This window comes from Camelus bactrianus, chromosome 13, assembly GCF_048773025.1.
Source record: "Camelus bactrianus isolate YW-2024 breed Bactrian camel chromosome 13, ASM4877302v1, whole genome shotgun sequence".
Classification (NCBI taxonomy): Eukaryota; Metazoa; Chordata; class Mammalia; order Artiodactyla; family Camelidae; genus Camelus; species Camelus bactrianus.
Window position 1 is genome coordinate 63,083,117 of NC_133551.1, and position 23,004 is coordinate 63,106,120.

Here is a 23,004-nt window from a genome sequence, read left to right on the forward strand (position 1 = left end):
ATGAATAACTGAAAAATTGTGCTGAACACTGGAATTTGACACAACATTGTAAAATGATTATAAATCAATAAAAAATGTTAAAAAAAAAAAAAAAACAGTGGAAAATGAGAGCCATCTATTTATATATAAGACCCTGACAATACCTGTCTCCCAACTCTTCACACCCAGGGCAGGAGGAAGAAACACAATCCTCAGCTCAGAAGTCGTGGGAGGCTCTCAAGAGAATCAGATGAGATATGAACCCCTTCCAGCTCCCACAACATGTTTGCTCAGCTTGACAGTCTGTGAATCCCTGCAGACGTCTTGCTTTATCGCTTTCTACTATTTGTTGCACTGAACCATAGCACCAGCACTTTTAACGCCTTCTAAGTCTACACCATCAGCGTGCTTTCAGGAGCATTATCTCCCTCAGCCTTGCCATTAGCTCTGCAGGAGAGGTGTTATTCTACAGACCAAGAAACTGAGGCTCAGAGGGACTTGTTCAAGTCTGCAAGAAGGATCTTCTCTCTTAAAACATTTTTAGTGGAGTTTGTCTTGTTGTATAAGTAACGTATGTTGGCTGAAGAGAAGGCAGGTAAACAAAAAGTAAAATAAAAATTACTCAACATCTTACCTCCCAGAGATAACCACAGAGATAAGGTTTTGAGAGGATGTCCTCCCAGCATTTTTTCTGTACAGAGAAGCAGTTTGGAGTGGTGAGAGCACCGACTCCAAAACCTGTCCAAGTTCGAATCTCAGTTCTGTGGCTTACTGACATATGGCCTTGGCTTTTTAGCCTCTCTGTGCTTTAGTTTCCTCATCCATAAAATGGGGATAATAACAATACCTAACAGTGTAAGGATCAAATAAGTCAACATCTTTGAAGTACTTAGAATGATGCCCGGAACATAGAAAGACTTCAGTCACTGAGCTTTTTCTTTCCTTTTTATAATAATGATAATGAATGACATAGATTCTTTTGTCACCTGACTTTTTTTTCACTTTTTAAACTCAATAAATTGTGAGCATGTTTCTGTGTATATATACATACCTGCATCGTTGTTAACAGTATTCCATGTTATGAACCTCTGTCGTTGATTTCACCAGCCCCTCCTGTTGTTTCCCATTTTTCCCTCTCACATGCTGAGTTGAATGTCCTTATAGATAAATCTTCACTTCCTTAAATAAATGTCCTTTAAATAAGTTCCTAGAGGTGAAATTACTAGGGTAAATATATAGGTAAGATTGATTTATGTCTCCTCCATCAGTGTAAAAGTCCAGTCTCTGGCTTCTGGCTTTGAGGATACGCCTCTCCCTCCTTATTAATGGCTGCTTCTCTGTCACTGGACCTGAAAATGAGTTGGTGAATTTACGTAGAAGGGAAATAGTGGAAAGAATCTGAAAAGGTTTTTTAAAGATCACATGTTATATATGACCCTTTTAAGAAATATGCCTGTGGGATATCTCTTTCCTCAGGGGCACCTGATGCTAATAAGGTCTACTCATTCATCACACTTGACAGCCTCCATAGTCTTCGATTTGGCCATCAATGAGCCACAAACATCTGGAATTTTCCACTGACTCAGCGCAGGCCGACGTTTGCTCTCTGGCTGACAGCATGGGTTTGGGAAGAGACTGTGTGAGTCAAGCTTCCATGCCTAAGAGCTTGTGTTTTGCCACAGCAGAAAAACACGTAGTGACATAGTTTTAATAGATGATTAAAACTCTTTGGCCCTGTTGACAGTGTGGTGTGACTACCTAGGCACCAAGGAATCTCCATTAAACCCACCGCTTCTAATGCATTGGGAGGTGAAATAACTTGCCGAGGACAGTCTGATCTCTCGGCTCCAGTTCACCATTTTTAATACCACTTGATTTTTATACCACCTTCTTGCCTTTAACTGATATATCTTTGTTTTATTTTGTTATGACTGTTACCTTGTATAATTCAAAGGTATGATCTTTTGCATATTCCAGATGTACCCCTCATTAGATAATAGGAGTAAATAGTGAGCACTTTACTATGAGCAAAACACTGTACTAAGTAAGCAATTTACATGCATTATCTTGTTTAATTCTCAACTGAATCCTCCTAAGGTAAGTAATATTAGTATCCTCATTTAAACAGATGAGAAAATTGAGGTTCAGAGAGATAGGTTAAGTGATTGTCCCAAAATCACACACAGAGAATTCAAACCTGGGTCAATGAGATACCAAAACCTCTACTTTTAGCCACTCTGCTGTCCTGGCATAGTGTTCAGGGTCCGTATTCCTCAGGAATGCTCAGAATATAGCTTGTTCTGGAATAGAGGGCAGCCACCCTTTTGAGCCCAGGCTCCCATCAGTACAGTGAACTTGCACACATATTCTTAGTGCCTATTAGAAAGGAAACAAAGAAAAACTAGAATATTTATAGGCCCCCATACGTGAGGTTATTTTCAGAGGGATCCTGCCCACAAGGATGGTTCCTGCAGTGGACGTGTACTGCTAAGAGGCAGGAGCTGAGGGAGCTTCTGCAGTGGCCAGCCTCAGGAGGAGCATTGCCCACCGCAAAGAAATTGCAGCCAGGTGAGCCCATGAGGAGGAGTTGCGGCAGAAGCCCCAAAAGTGCCCATGAGAGAAAGAGGCAGCTTTAGATATCCATCAAGCCAGGGAAACATGAAGCCATCTGACAAGAGCTCTGGTCCAGAGGAAGAATTTCTTGCTCTCCCTTACCCTTCTTCCTCCATGGCTGAAAACTCAGAGATGTCAAAAGCTATATAGTTTTTAAAAAAGAGGAAAAAATTATATAGTTAACAAGCTGCAGAAGGAGGAATAAGGAAGAACAGAGCCTTCAACCTTCAGTCAAGTTCAGAGTTCTGATTATTACCTGGACTGGCCAATTTTAATTACTGAGTCAAAATTGAGTTCAAAATTTAAAGTTACCACAGAGTTCTATTACCTAAAAGAAAGAAGGATAATGAAAATAACAATGGGAATAGCACAGACAACACCCTGTCAGATATCTGACTAATCAAAATTGGACAGCCAGCAGGGCCATGGGGAGCATAGTGGCTAACTGTCAGCCCTGCCTAGAGGTCAGCAAAAAGGTCACCTCCCCATGAAAATGGGTGTTTCATCCATTGCCGGGAAAAGAACTATCAACCTAAACAGATTTAAAAGGAGAATAAGTTTATGCACCTAATAACAGACCATCACATGTATGAAATGAAAATTGATGGAACTGAAGGGAGAAATAGAGATTTCTACAATGATAGTTGGAGACTTTAATACCCCACTCTCAATGAAAGACAGAACAACCAGACAGAAGATAAGTAAAGAAATAGAGGACTTAAACAACACAATAAACCAACCAGATCTAACAGACACAGACAGGACGCTCTACCCGACAACAGCAGCATACACATTCTTCTCAAGTGCACATGGTACATTCTCCAGCATAGACCATATTTTAAGTCGCAGATTAACTCTCAGTATTTTTAAAAACATGGATGTCTTTCAAAATATCTTATCTGATCCCAACAGGATAACATCAGAAGTCAATAACAGAAGGAAAACTGGAAAATTCACCAAAATGTGGAAATTAAACAACACACTCTTAAACAATCAATGGATCAAATGTATCACAAGAGAAATTAGAAAGCATTTTAAATCAAATGAAAATGAAAGCACAACATACCAAAACTTTTGCAACCCAGCCAAAGCAGTACTAAGGGAGAAATGTGGATGTAAACATATATTAAAAAACAAGAAAGACCTCAAATCAACAATCAAGCTGAACAACTTAAGGAACTAGAAAAAGAAAAACAAACTAAACACAAAGCGAGTAGAAGAAAGGAACTAATAAAGATTAAAGCAGAGATAAATGAAATAGAAAATAGAAAAACACTAGAGAAAATGAACAAAACCAAAAGTTGGTTCTTTGGGGAAAAAAAATTCAACAAAATTGACAAATTTGCTATATAGACTCAGAAAAAAAGAGAGGGTTCAAATTACAAAAATCAGGAATGAAAGTGAAGACATTACTACCAATTCTACAAAAATAAAAAGATTATAAGCAAGTACCATGAACAACTGCACCCCAACAAATTGGATAACCTAGACGAAATGGAAGTGTTTCTAGAAACATACAACCTACCAAGACTGAATCATGAGGTAACAGAAAATCTGATTAGACTTGTAACTAGTAAGGAGATTAAATCAGTATCAAAATCTCCTGACAAACAAAAAGCTTTGGCCTAATGGCTTCACTGGAGATTCACCAACATTTAAGAACACCAATCCTTCTCAATCTTTTCCTTTTCAAAGAGGAGGGGACACTTCCTAATTCATTTTATAATACCCTAATACCAAAGCCAGACAAAGACATTTTAAGAAAAGAAAACTCGTGAACATTAATACAAAAGTCTCAACAAAACTCTATTAAACTGAATTCAACAGCATAGTAAAGAGATTATATGCCATGACCAAGTGGAATTCATTCCTGAAATGCAAAGATGATTCAACATACAGAAAATTGATCATTGTAATACACCACTTAAACAGAATGAAGGAAAAAACCACATGATCATTTCAACTGATGCAGAAAAAGCATTTGATAAAATAAATACCTTTTCACGATAAAAACACTCAACAAACTATGAATAGAAGGAAACTACCTCAACATATTAAAAGGCACAGTGAGCATCATACTCAATGGTGAAAGACAAAGTCTTTCCTCTAAGAGCAGGAGCAAGGCAAAGATGCTCACTTTTGCCATTTCTATTAAACATAGTCCTGGAGTCCTAGACAGAGCAGTTAAGCAAGAAAAAGAATTAAAAAGCATCCAACTTGGTAAAGAAAAAGTAAAATTATCTCTGTTTGCCTATGATATGATCTTATATATAGAAAACCCTAAAATTCCACCAAAATCTATTAGAACTAATAAACAAATTTGACAAAATAGCAGAATCCAAAGTCAACACCCAAAAATCAGTTGCATTTCTATACACTAACAATGAATCATCTGAAAAGGAAATTAAGAAAGCCATTTACAGTAGTATCAAAAAGAATTAAATGTTTAGTAATTAAATGGAGGAGGTGAAAGTCTTGTTCAATGAAAACTAAAAAAAAAAAAAAAGTAGAAATTAAAGAAGACATAAGTAAATGGAAAGATACCAGTGTTCATGGACTGGAAGACTTAATGTGTTAAGATGTCAGTACTACTTAAAGTGATCTATAGATTCAATGCAATCCCTATCAATATCCCAATGACATTTTTTCCAGGTAGAAAAATCCATCCTATAATGCATGCAGAATCTCGAGGGACCCTGAATAGCCAGGACAATCTTGAAAACAGAAAAACAAAGTTGAAGGTCTCATACTTCAAAACTTACTTCAAAGCTACAGTAATCAAAACAATGGAAAACTGGCATAAACGTAGACATACAGATCAACTGAATAGAATAGAGAGTCCAGAAACAAATCCTCACATGTATGGTCAAATGATTTTCAACAAGGGTGCTAAGATCATTCAATGGGGAGTGGACAGTCTTTTCAACAAATGGTGCTAGAAAAACAGGATATCCACATACAAAACAATGAAGTTGGACTCTCATTTTATACCATATACAAAAAATAACCACCAATGCATAAAAGACCTAAACATAAGAGCTAAAACTCTTATGAAAACATGGAACAAAAGCTTCACCACACTAGATTTGGCAAGAATGTGTCAGATTATGACACCAAAGGCACAGACAACAAAAGAAAACATATGCAAATTGGACTTCATGAAAACTAAAAACTTCTGTGCATCAAAGAACATTATCAACAGAGTGAAAAGGCAACCTAGCAAATGGGAGAAAGTATTTGCAAATCATATATCTGATAAGGGATTCATATCCGGAATATATAAAGAGCTCTTAAAAATCAACAACAAAACAACCCAATTCAAAAATGGGTGAAGAACTTAAACAGCTGTTTCTCCAAAGAACATGTACAGATGGCCAGCAAGTACATGAAAAGATGGTACACACCACAAATCATTAGGGAAGTGCAAATCAAAACCACAATGAGATACCACTTCACAACCATTAAGATGGCTATTACAAAAACAAAAACAAAACCAGAAAATAACAAGTATTGACAAAGGTGTGGAGAAATTGGCACACTTATGTTTTGCTGATGGGAATATAAAATGGTGCTGCTGCTGTGGAAAACAGAATAGTGGTTCCTGAAAAAATTAGAAATGTAATTACCATATGGTTCATCAATTCCATTTCTGGGGTATGCAACAAAAGAGTTGAAAGCAGGGACGTGAACAGATATTTGTTACACTCATGTTCACAGCAGCATTATTCATAATAGCCAAAAGATGGAAACAACCTGAATGTCCATCTACAAATGACTGGATAAGCAAAATGTGGTATATTGCTAGTCGTTGGAATGGTCAGTGGAATATTATTCAGTCTTTAAAAGGAATGGAAATTCCAATACATATTACAATGTGGATAAACCTTGATGATGTTATACTAAGTGAAATAAACTGGACACAAAAGGAAAAATATTGTATGATTCCACTTGAATGAGGTACCTAGAGTAGTCCAGATTATAGAACAGAAAATAGAATAGTGGTTATCAGGGCTGGGGGGAGGGGAGAATGGGGAGTTACTGTTTAAAGATGAAAAATTTCTGCATATGGCTGCTAATGGTTGTACAATAGTGTGAATGCCACTGAACTCTTCACCTAAAAGTGGTTAAGTTGGTAAATTTTTATTTTATGTGTATTTTACCACAATACAAAAACAGTAACAGGATGTTACTTCTGAGATTAGGTTGCAAAGAGATTGTGACTTCCATCTTGCTTGCTCTCATGCTTTAACTCACCCCAAGGGAAAATAGTCGTCCTGTTGTGAGCTTGTCTATGGCAAGTAAAGGAAGTCTTCAGCCAACAGCCAGAGAGAAGCTGAGGCCGCTAAACAGCTCTGTGAGTGAGTTTAGAAGTGGATCCACCCCCATGTTGAGCTTTGAAATGACTGCAGCCTGGGAATGACTGCTTGACTTCTCACAGCAATCTCGTGAGGACCCTGAGCCTCTTAATTTAATTGAATAAGAGATAAAAATGGAAGCTCAAAATCAAATTACAAAAAAAAATTGTTAAGAATGAAGTACATGAACAGATGATCATCATCCTAACTTGAAATGAATGAATACAGGAATAAAAACTGGAATATCTAAACAAACCTAATTCTGCCAGCCTTGGAGCTGAAGGACCATTTGGCCACATGGGTTGCTTGGCACGGCGAAAACACATGCCCACTTCTGTACTCAGTGCTGGCACAACACAACCCTCAACATCCACTCTGGCTAACACTGTTCAGGCCCCAGGGAAATGCTCTCCACATCTCTTGCCCCATGACCTTGAAACAAAAGGCAACTGCATCCAAATGATATGAAGGTTTGTAGTTGATTTTGTCGTTGTGAATATAAATTTGACAAGATAGGAAGGTAGGACATCTTTAATTAAAATGTGTTTTAGTTTGTCTTATTCAAATTATATGTAGACAAATTATATGTAGGTCTCCTTTCTTCTTTTTTCTACTGTGGTAAAATCAACATAACATAAAATTTACCAACTTAACCACTTTTAGGTGTACAGTTCAGTGGCATTAAGTGCATTCATACTGTTGAGCAACCATCAGCACGACCCAGCTTCAGAACTTTTTCATCTTGCAAAACTGAAACTCTACTCATTAAACAATATCTACCCATTCTCCCTCTTCCCAGCCCCTGGTAAGAATCATTATATTTTCTGTTTCTATGATTTTGACTAATCTGGGAACTTCATATGAGTGGAATCATACAGTATTTAACTTTTGGTGATTAGCTTATTTCATTTAGCATAATAGCTTCAAGTTTCACCCATGTTGTGGCATCTGTCAAAATCTCCTGCCCTTTTAAGGCAGAATAATATTATGTTGTATATATACCACATCTTGCTTATCCATTCACTCATCAATGGACATGAGTTTCTTCCATGTTTTAGCTATTGCGAATAGTGTTATGTACATGGGTGTAACAAATATCTCTTGGGGACTCCACTTTAAATTCTTTTGGGAATGTACGCAGAAGTGGAATTGCTGTTTCATACAGTAATTATATTTTTAATTATTTAGGAAACACCATACTGTTTTCCACAGTGGCCATACCAATTTACATTCCCACCAGCAATGCACAAGGGTTGCAATATCTCTACATCCTTGCCAACACTCGTTATTTTCTGTTTTGTTTTTGTTTTTGTTTTTGTTTTTGTTTTTGTTTTTTTTAGTAATAGCCGTCTTAATGGTTGTGAAGTGCTATCTCATTGTGGTTTTTGATTTGCACTTCCCTAATTAGTGATGTGGACCATCTTTTCATGTACTTGCTGGCCATCTGTATATGTTCTTTGGAGAAATAGCTGTTTAAGTTCTTCTTCAACCGTTTTTGAATTGGGTTGTTTTGTTGTTGTTTTTAAGATCTCTTTATATATTCTGGATATGAATCCCTTATCAGATATATGATTTGCAAATATTTTCTCCCATTTGCTAGGTTGCCTTTTCACTCTGTTGATAATGTTCTTTGATGCACAGAAGTTTTTAGTTTTCATGAAGTCCAATTTGCATATGTTTTCTTTTGTTGTCTGTGCCTTTGGTGTCATAATCTGACACATTCTTGCCAAATCTAGTGTGGTGAAGCTTTTGTTCCATGTTTTCTTAAGAGTTTTAGCTCTTATGTTTAGGTCTTTTATGCATTGGTGGTTATTTTTTGTATATGGTATAAAATGAGAGTCCAACTTCATTGTTTTGCATGTGGATATCCTGTTTTTCTAGCACCATTTGTTGAAAAGACTGTCCACTCCCCATTGAATGATCTTAGCACCCTTGTTGAAAATCATTTGACCATATATGTTCATGATCTGGGCTCACTATTCTATATGGTTTATTTCTGGGCACGCTATTCTATTCTATCAGTCTTTATGTCTATATTTATATCAGTTTCCCATTGTTTTGATTACTGTAGCTTTGTAGTAAGTTTTGAAGTGTGAGATCTCCAATTTTGTTCTTCTTTATTCAAGACTGTTTTGGCTATTCAGGCTCCCTAGTAGCTCATGACTTTTGCTATATTCTGTTTGTTGAAAGCTAGTCATTGAGTCTAGCCCACAATCAAGAAGAGGAGATTGCACAAAGGTTGTGAGTACAGTTGTCCCTCAGTATCCACAGGGGATTAGTTCCAGGACCCCGCTCCTGTCAGATGCCACAATCTCTGGATGCTCAACTCCCTTCTATAAAATGGCGTAGTAGTTGCTTTTAACCTAGGCACATCCTCCCATAGACTTCAAATCATCTTTAAAATACCTATAATAACAAATACAATGTAAATATTCTGTAAATAGTTATAAATACAATGTAAATGCTATGTAAATAGTTGCCAACATGTGATAAATTCAAGTCTTCCTTTCTGAAACTTTTTGGAATTTTTTCTCTGCAGTATTTTCAGTCTGTGTTGGGCTAAATCTGTGGATGCAGAACCCATGGATTCAGAGGGCTGACTGTACCACGGGGCGGGGATTACTGGGAGCTATTTTAGAGGCTGCCTGCCACAATAGCTAACATTTATTGAGGACTTAATATGCTAAGCCATATATATGTACTTATATTCATTTAATGCTGACAATAACCCTGGGAATCTGTAACTATGATTAGACCTAGTCTGTACTAGAGGCCGTTAAGGTTTAAAGAGATTAAGCTACCTATGGCCCCGCAGCTACACAATGATGGAGTTGAGGCTCAAACCCAGCCTGTCTGATTCCAAAGCTGTTGTTTTTAGCTAGTGTACTATCCGCGTACTCAGCTGTTTCAGTATCTCAGATGAATGTAAAGCGCTACTGGTTATAACCTAGGGTTTAAATTTGTGATGGGCAAAAACCTCAGAGGACTGTTCATGAGAAGAATGAGCTCTTTCAGCTGCATTTAGCTCTAGTCAAATGAATCCTATTTTGGTTCAGTGTCAGCTTGTTAGGGAAGTTTGCTGCTCACAGTGGAAAAGGAATGACAAACCCGCTAACATAAACATGTTGAAGAATTTCCCTTCTTACTACACTGGAAACTATTTCGGTTCTCCAGACTTCTGTAAGAAGAACCTCAGCTTAAAGGAAGCTTCTGGACCCAATTTCATGGGCCACTGCCTCATAACATCAACTCTCTGTCGAACTACCCCAGAATTTTTGGACCAGGTCACACCAAGAGAACTTTGCCAAAAAAAAAAAAAAAAAGAAAAAGAAAAACGAAAACAAAAAAACAAGTTTCCACAGAACCAGCTTCTTGGCCTGAGAGAGTTCTGTTTTCAAATGACTTAACCCCCACGTCCTCCCCAGTCAGATTTTGCTACTTATCACTGGAAGGGCTCCTTCCTACCCTGAGGAATATGTCAGGGAGCATCTGCTAAAGTCATAAAGCTCTCTGCTTCTCTTTTTTCCCTTCTTTTAAGACTACATCTGCAAATGTTCAGAAAGAAAATGATAGGTTGATTTTTAAAGCCTAGGATAGAAAGCATGCATTAGAAGTGTTTCAAGGGAGGGTACAGCTCAGTGGTAGAGCATATGCTTAGGATGCATGAAGTCCTGGGTTCAATCCCCAGCACCTCCTCTTAAAATAAAAGAAAAAAAAATTAGAAGTGTTTCAGGAACACTGAGAAAAAAAATTGTTTTTAAAAGTGTCCTTGTTTTCATAAGATTTTTATGAGCAGATATAATTGCCTTAGTGCTTCCGCTTAAATGAGCAATTGACTCCATTTACATTTTTTTTTTTTATTTTCTGAGCTCCAATTCAGTCCTTGGAGCGGGATTGGATGCCAGGCAGGTGCAGATGTGAATAAGACACGGGTCTTGCCTTTAAGGAGTTTTGATAGTGGGATTCAGAAACGGGAGCAATGGTGTACCCTGTTACGCAGAACATGCCAGGTGCTGTGAGGAAGCTACAAATAACTATTAAAAGTTTCTTCACCTTTGCACACAGCACTACTTTCATTTACAGAAGCCCTTTCACTGAGTTTCACAAGTTCTCCTTGAGTTTCACCCCACCCTGCTGGGTCAGCACAAGGTTAAGAACACAAGCTCTGGAGCTAAACAGCCTGGTTTTAAATCCCAGCTCTGCCGCTCACACGGTGCCCAACCCTGGCAACTTACTTAATGTCTCTGGGTCAGGTTCCCCACTGGGGAAATGGACATAATTATCTCTATCTCACTGGGTGGTTAGGAGGATTAAAGGAAGTGATGTGTTCAAAGGGCTCAGAGCTCAGGAGGTACAGATGTTAGCAGTTATAGCATTTCTGTTTCATAAATGAGGAGACTGAGGGTTAGCTGATTTGGGCAAACTGACTTGCCCAGGATCATTCTGCTAGCCCTGGTGGGACAGGGCTTGAACCCAAGATATCTGACTCCAAGTCCAATGCTCTTTTTGTTGCTCAGCAGCCTGAAAGCTATGTGAGTTCAGAACCTGACCTAGGGTCTGGGAAAAGGGGTCAAGGGTTGGGGTAGTAAAGTCCAGGGAGATTTCCTGAGACAGCGTGGAATGGAGGTTGTATCTGAAAACCTTCATCTGAAGACTGCTTCTGACAACTCAAATTGATGGTGTATCCTCTTGGATATATTAGTGTAATTTCTTCATGTAGAGCATTCAACTACTTTTAATGGCTCCCTCCTCTGTGTTTTCAAACACGTGGTACAAACTTCTATCATAGCCTTCATTGAGGGGTATTTGTGTTACCTGCAGTTCCAGTTACTCTTGCTGCATAGCAAATCACCCCAAAGCTTAATGGTTTAAAGCAACAGCAATTGTTTTATTATCTCTCCAGATTTCTGTGGAATTTCTCCAGAATTCGGGAAGGATTGGCTGGGTGGTCCGACTTGGGTCTCCTGTGGTTTGCTGGTGGCGGCTGGTGGATGGACCTGGCTGGACATCTCTCCATCTTCATGGACTCTTAGAGCTTCTCCCTGCAGTCTCTCTATGCAGGCGAGTTTGGGCTTCCTCACAGCATGGCAAACTCAGGGCGGTCAGATTCCTTACATAGTAACTGAAGGCTTCAAGAGCCAATGTTCCCAGCCTGGAAAGTCACATCATGTCACTTCTGGCATCCCCTTTTGGTTGAAATCGTCACAAAAGTCTTCCTAATTTCAAGAGAAGGTTACATAGACCTCACCTCTTAATGGGAGAAGTCAAATGCATGGGAGACTTGGTTGCAGTCGTAACTGGAAAATACAATCTACCAGACTTGCTATCGTGTCCGCCTTCCCTGCTAGAACACTCATTCATTCACTTACTCATGCAGTAATGTGTTCACTCATCAAACATTTGTTGCATGCCTACTATGTGCCAAGCACTAAGCTGAGCCCTTCATATAGATTATTTTCACCTAAGTTTCATGTCAGCCCTTTGAAGCAGATGCATTACCCCATTCAACAAGTGAAGAAACTGAGTTTCAGAATGGTGCAGTGATTTGCCCAAAGTCACACATATGAACAGAGAAACAGTGATTTGAATCCAGAACTACCCATTTCAGAGCATATGCTCATTCCTTACCCCAGGCTACACTCCCAGGTTCAACATAACTTGGTCACCTCTAGGGCCTTTCGGTCTGCGCCTCGGTGAACCTCCCTGCCCTCCATTCCCCCAGGATAGGTCAGTGGCTGGGGTAACAATAAGGGGGACACTGCCTGGGACCAGTGGGACAGACTCCAATTCCTGAGCCAGCCATGGGACTTGCATTTGTCGTCCCAGAGGTTCTGGCTACACGGTGCATGATTGGGATTCATGCCCTCATTGATTCACCTATTCACACATGGTCAATAGGGTTTATTTTGGTGCCAGCTCCAGTCAACAGTGGCCACCTGAAGTGTTGCGCTGTGAAGGATCCTGAGCATCATCTGGATCAGCAGGAATAAGGGCCTTGATCGACTGGTCATGTCTACCATGGGCATTGACTAGTCATGTCTACCATTTCACCACTCCCTCCTTGCACCCACCTTCCCAATGCTATAAAGTCACATCTCTTCTCATACGGGAGGATACTGGGATGCAAGCACCATGAGGGCAAGGACTATGTCTCGTTTGCTCACTGCTGTAGGAGCACCTAGAACAGGACCTAGTGGGAATTAGATCTCAATAAACATTGATTGAACAAATGAGACCATTATGAAATAGAGGTTAAATGGATTGACTCCAAAGATGTCACAGTCCTGCAGTTGAATTTCAGCTCTGCCCCTTGCTGGCTGGATAACACTGGTAAGTCACTTTACTTCTCTGAGAGTTGGCTACTTCATTCATTCATTTGTTCATTCAACAAATATTAGCTGAACACCTAGTATGTACCAAACACTGTTCTAGGCATGAGGGATGCTTAGAAATAGATCCCTGGTCTCATGGAGTTTATACTTTAAGAAAGAGAAACAGATAAATTAACAAATAAGTGATATAGTGGGTGTCAGACGATGATAAGTACTTTGAAAAAAACATAAATCAAAGCAGAGGGACAGGAAATTCTGGGGTAAAGTAGGAGGAGATTTGTCTCCTAAGCGTATAGGACCCTATGAAGATTTGAGTCCAGGGCACAAAGGATGGTGGACCTGGTCTTAGCCAAATCATTTGGAGTTCCTTCTACCTTCTTCCTAGGGAAGAGTATGTTATATTTCCATATGTAATATAATATGGATATATGGTCCTCATTGCTAAGTGCTGTGAGATTTTCTCACAAATGAGAACGTGTCCATTGGGAAGTTTAGTTCATGCCTTGTACACAATGAGGGTTCAGCGTGTGGAGGCTGTTATTATTTTCCTTTCATTGGACATTTCCATTCAATGGACATTGATTAGGTACCTACAGAAAGTCAGAGCTGGACGGGCCACCCTATCCTCCAATTTTACAGGAGAAGAATCTAAGGCCCAGACTTGTTCAAGATTACACAGCCAGGATGAGTCAGAGCCAGAACTAGAGCTTGGACCCAGATTTTGTCTTTCCTCCAGTGTTGCTTCCTCAACCACCCAAGAATTTCCCACAACTCCTAGCTTGTGGATGATTTTATATGTCCTCTTGTGGGTCCTCACAGCTATTAGAAGAGAAAAAAACTATTCATGATATTTGTTCAAGAAGGTAAGAAAGACTTAATCAAAGGGTCAAGGGAACATCGCTATAGGTGTAGGGACCACTACAATGTTTTTTATTGTTGTTGTTGTTGTTGTGTGTGTGTGTGTGTGTGTGTGTGGTGGGAGAGAGATTGGACTCAGTTCTGAATACAGCATAGGCAAGTGGGGATTTATAACCAAGGAGCAGGGTCAGGGTGAGTAGATGAAAAATTACTAAGAGGCAACATCAGGGGTAGGGGTAAGGGGTGGGGTGGGGCAGGTGGTAAACTGACCTAACAGGATTCCTGCTGAAGGCAGGAGGCCAGGGCGATCAGATCAGATCATCCGGGGGTGGCTGAAGATGAGGAACCCAATTAGTTATGGAGGGAGATCAGACATGGAGGATGGGGGATTCTAGCAAAACCAACCTAGCAAGATTCTTGCTAAAATTGGACAACATATAGATAAACATGAAAATCCAAAAGCTGAGGGCTAGTTGAAAAGTTGAGATGAGCCTGAATAGAGTTTGATCGAGGAGAGAATCTTTGTCACTATTGAGTCTACGATTAAAAACTATGAACTAGTTTAGTCAACTTTCTTTTCCTGGAAGGTTCAGGATAAACCTATTGACAGCCTCTCCAGCCAGCTCTGAGTCAGGATTGTCCAGCCAGTTGGACACTTTGGCATCTACCCAGAGTGGAAACTGCAGCTCCTGACCCTAAGGTTGCTTAACCACCAGGCCCAGCCTTTCAGGCGGCAGGCAGCGCCTCCCTCTGACCCATTTCCTCTGACCCCGGCCTGGGAGACTGCCTCCTATTTTGTTTAAGGAATAATTCATCCTGCTCATCCCCCACCTTCGGGTTCTTTTTGTCCCTAGCCTTAACTTTCTTGGCCCTCCGTCCACTTGTCTGAACTGGGAAGTAAAAGGAGGGTCCCCCGACCCCTCCAGGAGGTTGTCACCTCTCCGCCACATGGGATGCCTTCTCAGGTTTCCTGCTCTCTGTTTCTTGCTGATCACTCCAACTCAGCGCCTGGATCCTGAATGTATCTTATGCCTTTTTGATTCCTCCATAGTCCCAAGCACAGTTCTAGACACATAAGTAGACAAATAAATATCTACCAGCTATTTGATAGTTATAGCCATTTAAGAAAGAAAGAAAAAAACAAAAAACCAAACAGATTGAGAAGTGGACTTGTGACCTACCAGGGAAGACCTATAGGAGAAAGGATTTGGGTTAGGCCTGGAAGAAGGCGGTCAAGATCAAATAGAAAAGCAGGAGGGAGGGGGCACTGCGGCTGGGAGAACAGCACAACCAAAGATGCGGAGGCAGAGATCCGCAGGCAGATCAGAATTCCAGACCTGGACGGGAGGCCGCCAACAAGTGTTCCCTTTCAGTTTGTGACCCCTTGGTGGATAATAAAAAGTATGTCATCGGCTACAAATAGCATTTTTTTTAATGAAATCGGGTAGATTCGAAGAGAATAAAATAGATAGGAAAATACCAGAGTGCCTCCCATGCTATAAGGATCATTACTGTTACCTGACATTGATGTTGCAATTTTATGTACAGTATATAAATGTTATAAGTGTACAGGGTCATCGTGTAAAATAAATTTTTCATGGATTACAGTAAAAAAAATTTTTTTAAACCTTTTATCAAACCAGCCTGTTCATTCTACGGATGAGGGAAACAGAGCTCATGGAGAGAGCTAGGGCAGACCTGGGGACAGGACGCACGTCACCTGACTCCCAGCGCTCCTTTCTTCTTGAGCTAAGGGGACAGATAGAACTCAGCTCTTAAACACTATGGTTCCCATTATTTTTACCATCCCAAGGACATTGCATTTATTTGTTCAACAAATACCTGTTGAGAGCCCACCATGGGTTGGGCATTTGTGCCAAGTACGGGGATAGTATGGAGTTTACAACTGGAGTGTAGGATTTACTGCCTGACACTGGTTTTTTCTTGGGTTAACTTTAAAATTTTTTTGTTCCAATCACGGATGTTAAAGAAAGACTACTCCAACACTCGGTAAGGAAGATTTAATTCAGGAATATTGCAATAGGAATATTGAAATAGGGGAGAGAGATGGGGCTCAACTCCAAATACAGTAAAGACAGCTGGGGATTTTAAGTCAAGGAGCAGGGTGAAGATGCCAGTGGGTAGAAAGTTACTAAGCGACATAAAAGGTAGGGGAATTCTTGCTAAACTGACCTAACAGGATTCTTGCTAAAGGCAGGTCAAGGACTGAGACATCAAACGTGGAGGGTGAGGAACTTGATCAGATATCAAGGGAGGATGACTTGGCAGGATTCTTTGCTCAGGCTGGGCTGGACAGGTCTAAGATGGGACAGGAGCCAACACCAAGGCCTAGTTGAAAGGAGGACTCAGAGGAGCCCGGCTAAGACTCAGGGAGAGGTCTTAGTGACAGCATCTATATCTGTCTTACTTATCTCGTGTTTACGCATGTCCCTGATACGTACATGGTATTTTCTATTTTTTGCATTTAGTTGCAAGGTAGTCTTAGTACAAAAGAAAACTGAGGTTCAAGAAAATTAAGTCACTTGATCAAGGTCACACAGCTGTTCAGTGGCAGAACTGAGAACAGACTTCCAGGTCTATCTGCTTCAGAGCCCAGACGCTCAGCCAGCGCGCTGTTCTGCTTCTCGTGGCCAGAACCCAGCTGGACAATCCAAACCGCAGTCCTCTGCTACTGAAGATGCCTGCCCCAGGCCCTGTTTGGGAGCCCAGATGTGACCTGCCTCATCCTGCAGCACCGTCTGAGCCCAGTGGTGACAGACATGGCTGTTATTGAACGCCCTCAGGTCCCTGAGCCTGGCAGGCTCAGGTCTGCCCTCAGCCCCTGCCTACAGTGTTATTTATAGAGTTGACTGTTTCCCTTTGGGGCTGGGCCATGCCACCAGGCAAAGAGCTGGTGGAAATAACCATGTGCTCGGCCTGGGCACTGGAACTCAAAGTTTGCCTCCAAACTCCGGTCCTTTTGATGGACCCTCAAATTCTTCTCTTCAACCATCCTCTCTCCTCTGTCCCAGTGGCCTCCACGGGGATCCTGAGCCCCTCAATACCTCTGGCCTGGGCTTGTGGCAGCCAAGAGAGAAACATCTAAAAGCTATGCAGTGGATCAGGGGGCATTTTTGTCTTTTTCCTCATACATTTTTAAATTCCAAATGTCTGCAATGAGACCTATTACTGTTTGTTTTGGGGGTGGGGGGTGAGTGAGTTTACTGTCTTAAGCAGCCCTCCCTGGTCTAAGGTTCACTGTTGTCACCGCACTCTCCTCTCAAGTAACTGATTCATTGATTTATGAGTTTCTTTTATGCTCTTTCCTGCCCCCTCTCCCCTGCCACCACTACAGCTGACCCCTCCGGGGTACCTCTTTGGTCACCAAGTATCCTTGACTTTAAAGGTATCTTTGTAAAATACACTGTACTGTTTTGTGTGCGTAGGTGTTTACTAATCTGCAAAAATCGTCATGTGCCACACGTCTTATTCTGCATCCCTTTTTTTTTTTAAACTTGGCACGTACGTGGACATTATCTGTGACTTCTGTTTACTTTCATAATCACAAAAAAGTCCTGACAAATAGCGAAGGTTGAGTCTGACGGATGTCAGGGTGGCTGTGCGCGGATGTGGGGTCACGTGTTCCTTTTTTTTGAAATCCAAAGACAATGCCTTGGAAAAGGAAAGAAGGTGTACCCTTGGGGAGGCGATGTATGCGTGTTCATCTATGAGAAGTTTCCAGCTGTCCTCACTGGGAGGGGGCAGAGAGGGAGAGAATGGGACAGCATGGAAATGCCAGAGCCAGAAGGGTCCTTGGGCAAAGGATGCAAACTAGAGGCCACAGGAAAGATCCAGCCAGAAGATGTATTATTTGTTTCTCACCGTGTTTGATTGAAAAATCAAGGAGTTTTTACACACAAATCCAGATATGGGGATTCTCTTGACAAATCACATGGTTTGGCCACTTAAACTCATTCCGCGAAGGAACAATCAGCAGAGCTGAGAGACACGGCCTCCTTTAGACACAGCGAGGGCTCTCCAGTTGGCCTCAGGCCTCTGCTCTCTAACCTGACACCCAGCTCTCCACCTGCCCCTACTGTGTTTGCAATACTTACCTTCAATTTCATCAAATTCTTTTTTTTTCTTTGTTTTTGTTTGGGAGGGTGGGTAATTAGGTTTATTTATTTACTTTTGGAGAAGGTACTGGGGGTTGACCTCCCGCATGCTAAGCATGCAGTCTACCACTTGAGCTATACCCTCCTCCCTTCGTCAAATTCTTAAAGGGAGCCACCACTCCCCTAAAACCTTAAGAACTACAACACCACTGCAGACCTCACTAATCGTTCATGCTACTTTTTCTTACTGAGCTCAGACTCAGCTTCAGAATCCTTCTCAACATTATGTCTAGGCAGCAATCACCAAACTAGCAGATGTGCCTAGGTAAAATCTATCTGCCATTCCTGGAAACCCAATCATCTCATTTTTCAGAGGTGGAGACTAAGACCCAGAGACAGGAAGTGACTTATCCAAGGTGTGCAGAGGTTGAGTCCAGCATTGCCTAAGAATTCATATTATGCCTCCCAAGTCTCCTCCTGATTCCAGTTTGTCTCCCAAATAAAACGTGAGGAACCGCACCAAGATCTTCTTGTTCACAATTATTTATTGAGCACTTGCTATGTGCCGGGCTCTGTGGCCTCTTGCAGAGGATACAGCAGTGAATATCATGGGTAGACCCGTGCTGCTGTGGGCTTTACAGTCATCCAAAAGGGAAACAGAAGAACTATAAAATATGTAAGAAGTGCTTGTAACTGGCGGGCTTAACCTTGCCTGGGTAGTCAGGGAGGGCTTCTCAGGGGAGGCAGTGACATTGCAGCTGACATCTGAAGCATGAACTAGGAGGGGAGAGTTTTCTAGTCAGCAGGAATGGCAGTGAAAGCCTGAGGCTGGAGAAAGTGTGGCATCTTTGAGAAACTGAAATAAGGTCCCAGGGCCCTAGTAGCTCAAATATGAAGGGGAGAGGGGAAGAGGCTTTATCCCCACCACAAATCCCCACCTCCCACCCTTGCTCCTGTTGAGCACCTTTTTATATGTTTAACATTCAAGTATCTTCTTTTTTTAAAAAAAATATTTTTTAATTGAAATATAGTTTATTTATAATCCTTCGGGTGTTACAGCAAAGTGATTCAGTTACACGTGTAATTTTTTTTCAGATTTTTTTTTCATTATAGGTTATTACAAGGTATTGAACATAGTTCCCTGTGCTATACAGTAGGTCCTTGTTATCTATGTATTTTATATATAGTACTGAATATCTGTTAATCCCAAATTCCCAATTTATCCCTCCTTTCCCCTGGATCTCTTCTTTTGATATCCAAGTCTTTTGCCTACTTAAAAACAGTTTTGGATTTTGCTCTTTTTTCTTAATATTGTGTTGTGAGCATTTTCTGAAGTCATACCAGTTTTTTAACTTCATTTTAAAAATTTATTTATTTTAAAAAATTTTATTTAAGTATAGTCAGTGTACAATGTTATATCAATTTCTGGTGTGTAACATAATGCCTCAGTCATACATGTACATACATATATTCCTTTTCATATTCTTTTCCATTATAGGCTATCACAAGATACTGAATATAGTTTCCTGTGCTATATAGTACAAACTTATTTATCTATTCTATCTATAGTAGTTAATATCTGCAAATCCTGAACTCCCAATTTATCCCTTCCCACCCCCTTCACCATCTAGGAACCACAAGTTTGTTTTCCAAGTCTGTGAGTCTGTCTCTGTTTTGTAAATAAGTTCATTTGCATCTTTTTTTTAGACTTCACATATAAGTGATATCATTTGGTATTTTTCTTTCTCCTTCTGGCTAACTTCACTTAGTATGACAATCTCCAGGTCCATCCATGTTGCCGCAAATGTCATTATTTTATTCTTTTTTATTGCTGAATAGTATTCCATTGTATAATTATACCACAACTTCTTTATCCAATCATCTGTCAGTGGACATTTAGGTTGTTTCCATATCTTGGCTATTGTAAATAGTGCTGCTGTGAACATTGGGGTGCATGTGTCTTTGAATTAGAGTTCCCTCCAGGTATGTGCCCAAGAGTGGGATTGCTGGATCATATGATAAGTGTACTTTATTTTTTTAAGGAATCTCCATACTGTTTTCCATAATGGCTGCACCAAACTACATTCCCACCAACAGTGTAGAAGGGTTCCCTTTTCTCCACACCGTCTCCAGCATTTAACATTTGTGGACTTTTTAATGATGGCCATTTTGACTGGTGTGAGGTGATACCTCATTGTAGTTTTGATTTGCATTTCTTTGATAATTAGTGATATTGAGCATTTTTTCATGTGCCTATTGGGCATTTGTATGCCTTTACTGGAGAATTGCTTGTTTAGGTCTTTTGCTTATTTTTTGGATTAGGTTGACTTTTTTTTGTTATTAAGTTGTATGAGCTGTTTGCATATTATGGAAATTAAGCCCTTGTCAATCACATCTTTTGCAAATATTTTCTCCCATTCTGTGGGTTATCTTTTTGTTTTGTTTATGGTTTCCTTTGCTGTGCAGAAGCTTACAATTAACTTCATTTTTTAATAGCCAAATTCATTCCAGCAGATGGATGTAACATAATTTATTAAATTATTCCTTTCTTATTGGATGGTTAGAATGACTCCTGGTTCTCACTAGCATAAATAATACCACTGTAACATTTTTGGTCAAATGATTAATTTCTTAAAATAGATTTCTAAAAGTTAGTTATTGATTTACAAGTTAATTACTGAATATGTTTAAGACTCATGAAGGCAACAATCGTGCTATATACATTCTCCCACGTGATACCTACAACCACCCTTTGAAGATTCCCAGGTAAGGAAGCCAAGGCTTAGAGGAGGTGCATGACCAATGTCACATATTCACATAGGTGACAAGGGAGCTGGTTAGAAATGTGGACACTCAGACCCACCTCAGACCTGCTGAATCAGCATCTGTATACTTTGATAAGCTCTCCTGCTGATTCTGAGAAGTTAAATTTTGAGAAACACTGACCAAGTTCCTCATTCCTGGTTGAAAAAATCGAGACCAGAAAAAGAAAGTGCTTTAATTGAGCAACGTAGATTTTCTCTCAAGTCAAAACTTAAACCTAGGTCTAGCCCAGTTCCAGAGACTGTGCTCAAACTACTCCACCATGCTGGAGAACTTAGTGTCCACTTACTTTCAGGTTATACTCCTGTTAATGGTACAAGAGTGTCCATCTCATCGCACGTGTGCCAACATTGCTATTGGCTTCTCTTTTTTTTTTTCTGCCCAATTTGATAAGTGCGTCACCATGTTTTAAGCAAGCCTTATGCAACCACCTAAAAGGGTACTTGGAGTAAAAATCTGTAGGTACACAAATCCTTTTCCATGTAAATATCACCACCAATACCTGCATTTGGTAAATTAAGATAATTGTAAGTCAGGTTTTTAAAGGCAGAATATAGCAACGGTTTGGTGAAAATATGTTACCCCATATGCTTGCCAGAGCATTTTGTTTTCGTTTTCCCAGGTTAACTCAGGCACCAGCATCTATGTTGAAAACTGAGTCATCTGAAGCAGAAGACAGCCTAGACTGTTACCAAGGCTGCTTCCCTGAGGCCTGGGAGGAAAGACACCACCCAGGAACCTATCTCCTTCAACCGGGCCTCAAATATAGCAGTGCTCTTGGCCCAGCGATGGGCAGATGCACCCAGTAGATGGCAGAGTCTCACAGTGCAAAGACTTGTGAAGATAGCTCTCCACTAGGAACTGAGAAGACTGGCTCCTGGACCCCCATGCAGGTGCCCTTAGCCCTCCCTGGGGAAAAAGCAAACTGACTTCCCGTGTGGGCCCCTCATCCCTGCCCACAGTACCCGGGGACTTGGAGATTCTGGCCCAACTGAACAAGAAGGGCCCTTATCCATCATCTTGTCCAGTGATGCCCAAGATGTGTCCAAGGACCAACAGCATCACCAGGGAACTTGTTAGGAAGTCAGATTCTCAGGCCTCATCTTGGAATACTTTAGTCAGAAACTTGGCATGGGGTGGGCCAGCAATCTGTGTTTTAACAAGCCCTTGGAGTGATTCTGATATATGCAGAAGTAATACCTATCTTTTTAGAAGTGGGAAAATTAAGGCCAGACCAAGGAAGGAACTTGTCACACAGTCAGGCAGTGGCAGAACCAACCACACTAGAATCCAGATTCCCAGTGTTCTTTCCACATTAGCCTTTAAGTAGCTTCCTTCTTCTCGTCATTCATTCATTCATTTATTTATTCATCATTCATGCATTCAGCCTGCCATTCCACTCTCTGGGCTGCATTGGAGAGCCAGGCTTTGGGGGCAGCCTCCCCGTTCTTTTTCATGGAAGCATCTGCTGGATCTTTGCCAGCTCATCCCTGGTGTTCTCCATTTCTGGTCCAGATAGAAGTCTGATGTAGGCTGCAGGTGGCCCCCATGCCACAGCTGCTTCCTGTCTTCTTTTTGCTCTTTCTTAGCACCCCAGGGTCTCTTCTCTTTCCTTACTGTGAATTACTTGCTCTTAGGAGAGGCACAAGAGTGCCCCCAAGGGGACTAATTATTGAATAAAAGGGCCCTCAAAGTAGGGTTTGCTCTGAAGGAACCTGAGCTGGGTCTAGAATTATTTCTCCACCTCGGCACTATTAACATTTTGAGCTGGATAATTCCTTGGGTCCTGCACACTGTAGGATGTTTGGCAGCATTCTTGGCCTTCACATATTACCAATGTCCCCTCTTGGCAGGGTTGCCAGATCAAATATAGACTGCCCAGTTAAGAATTTGAGATTTGCAAATGTTAACCACTATATATAAAAATAG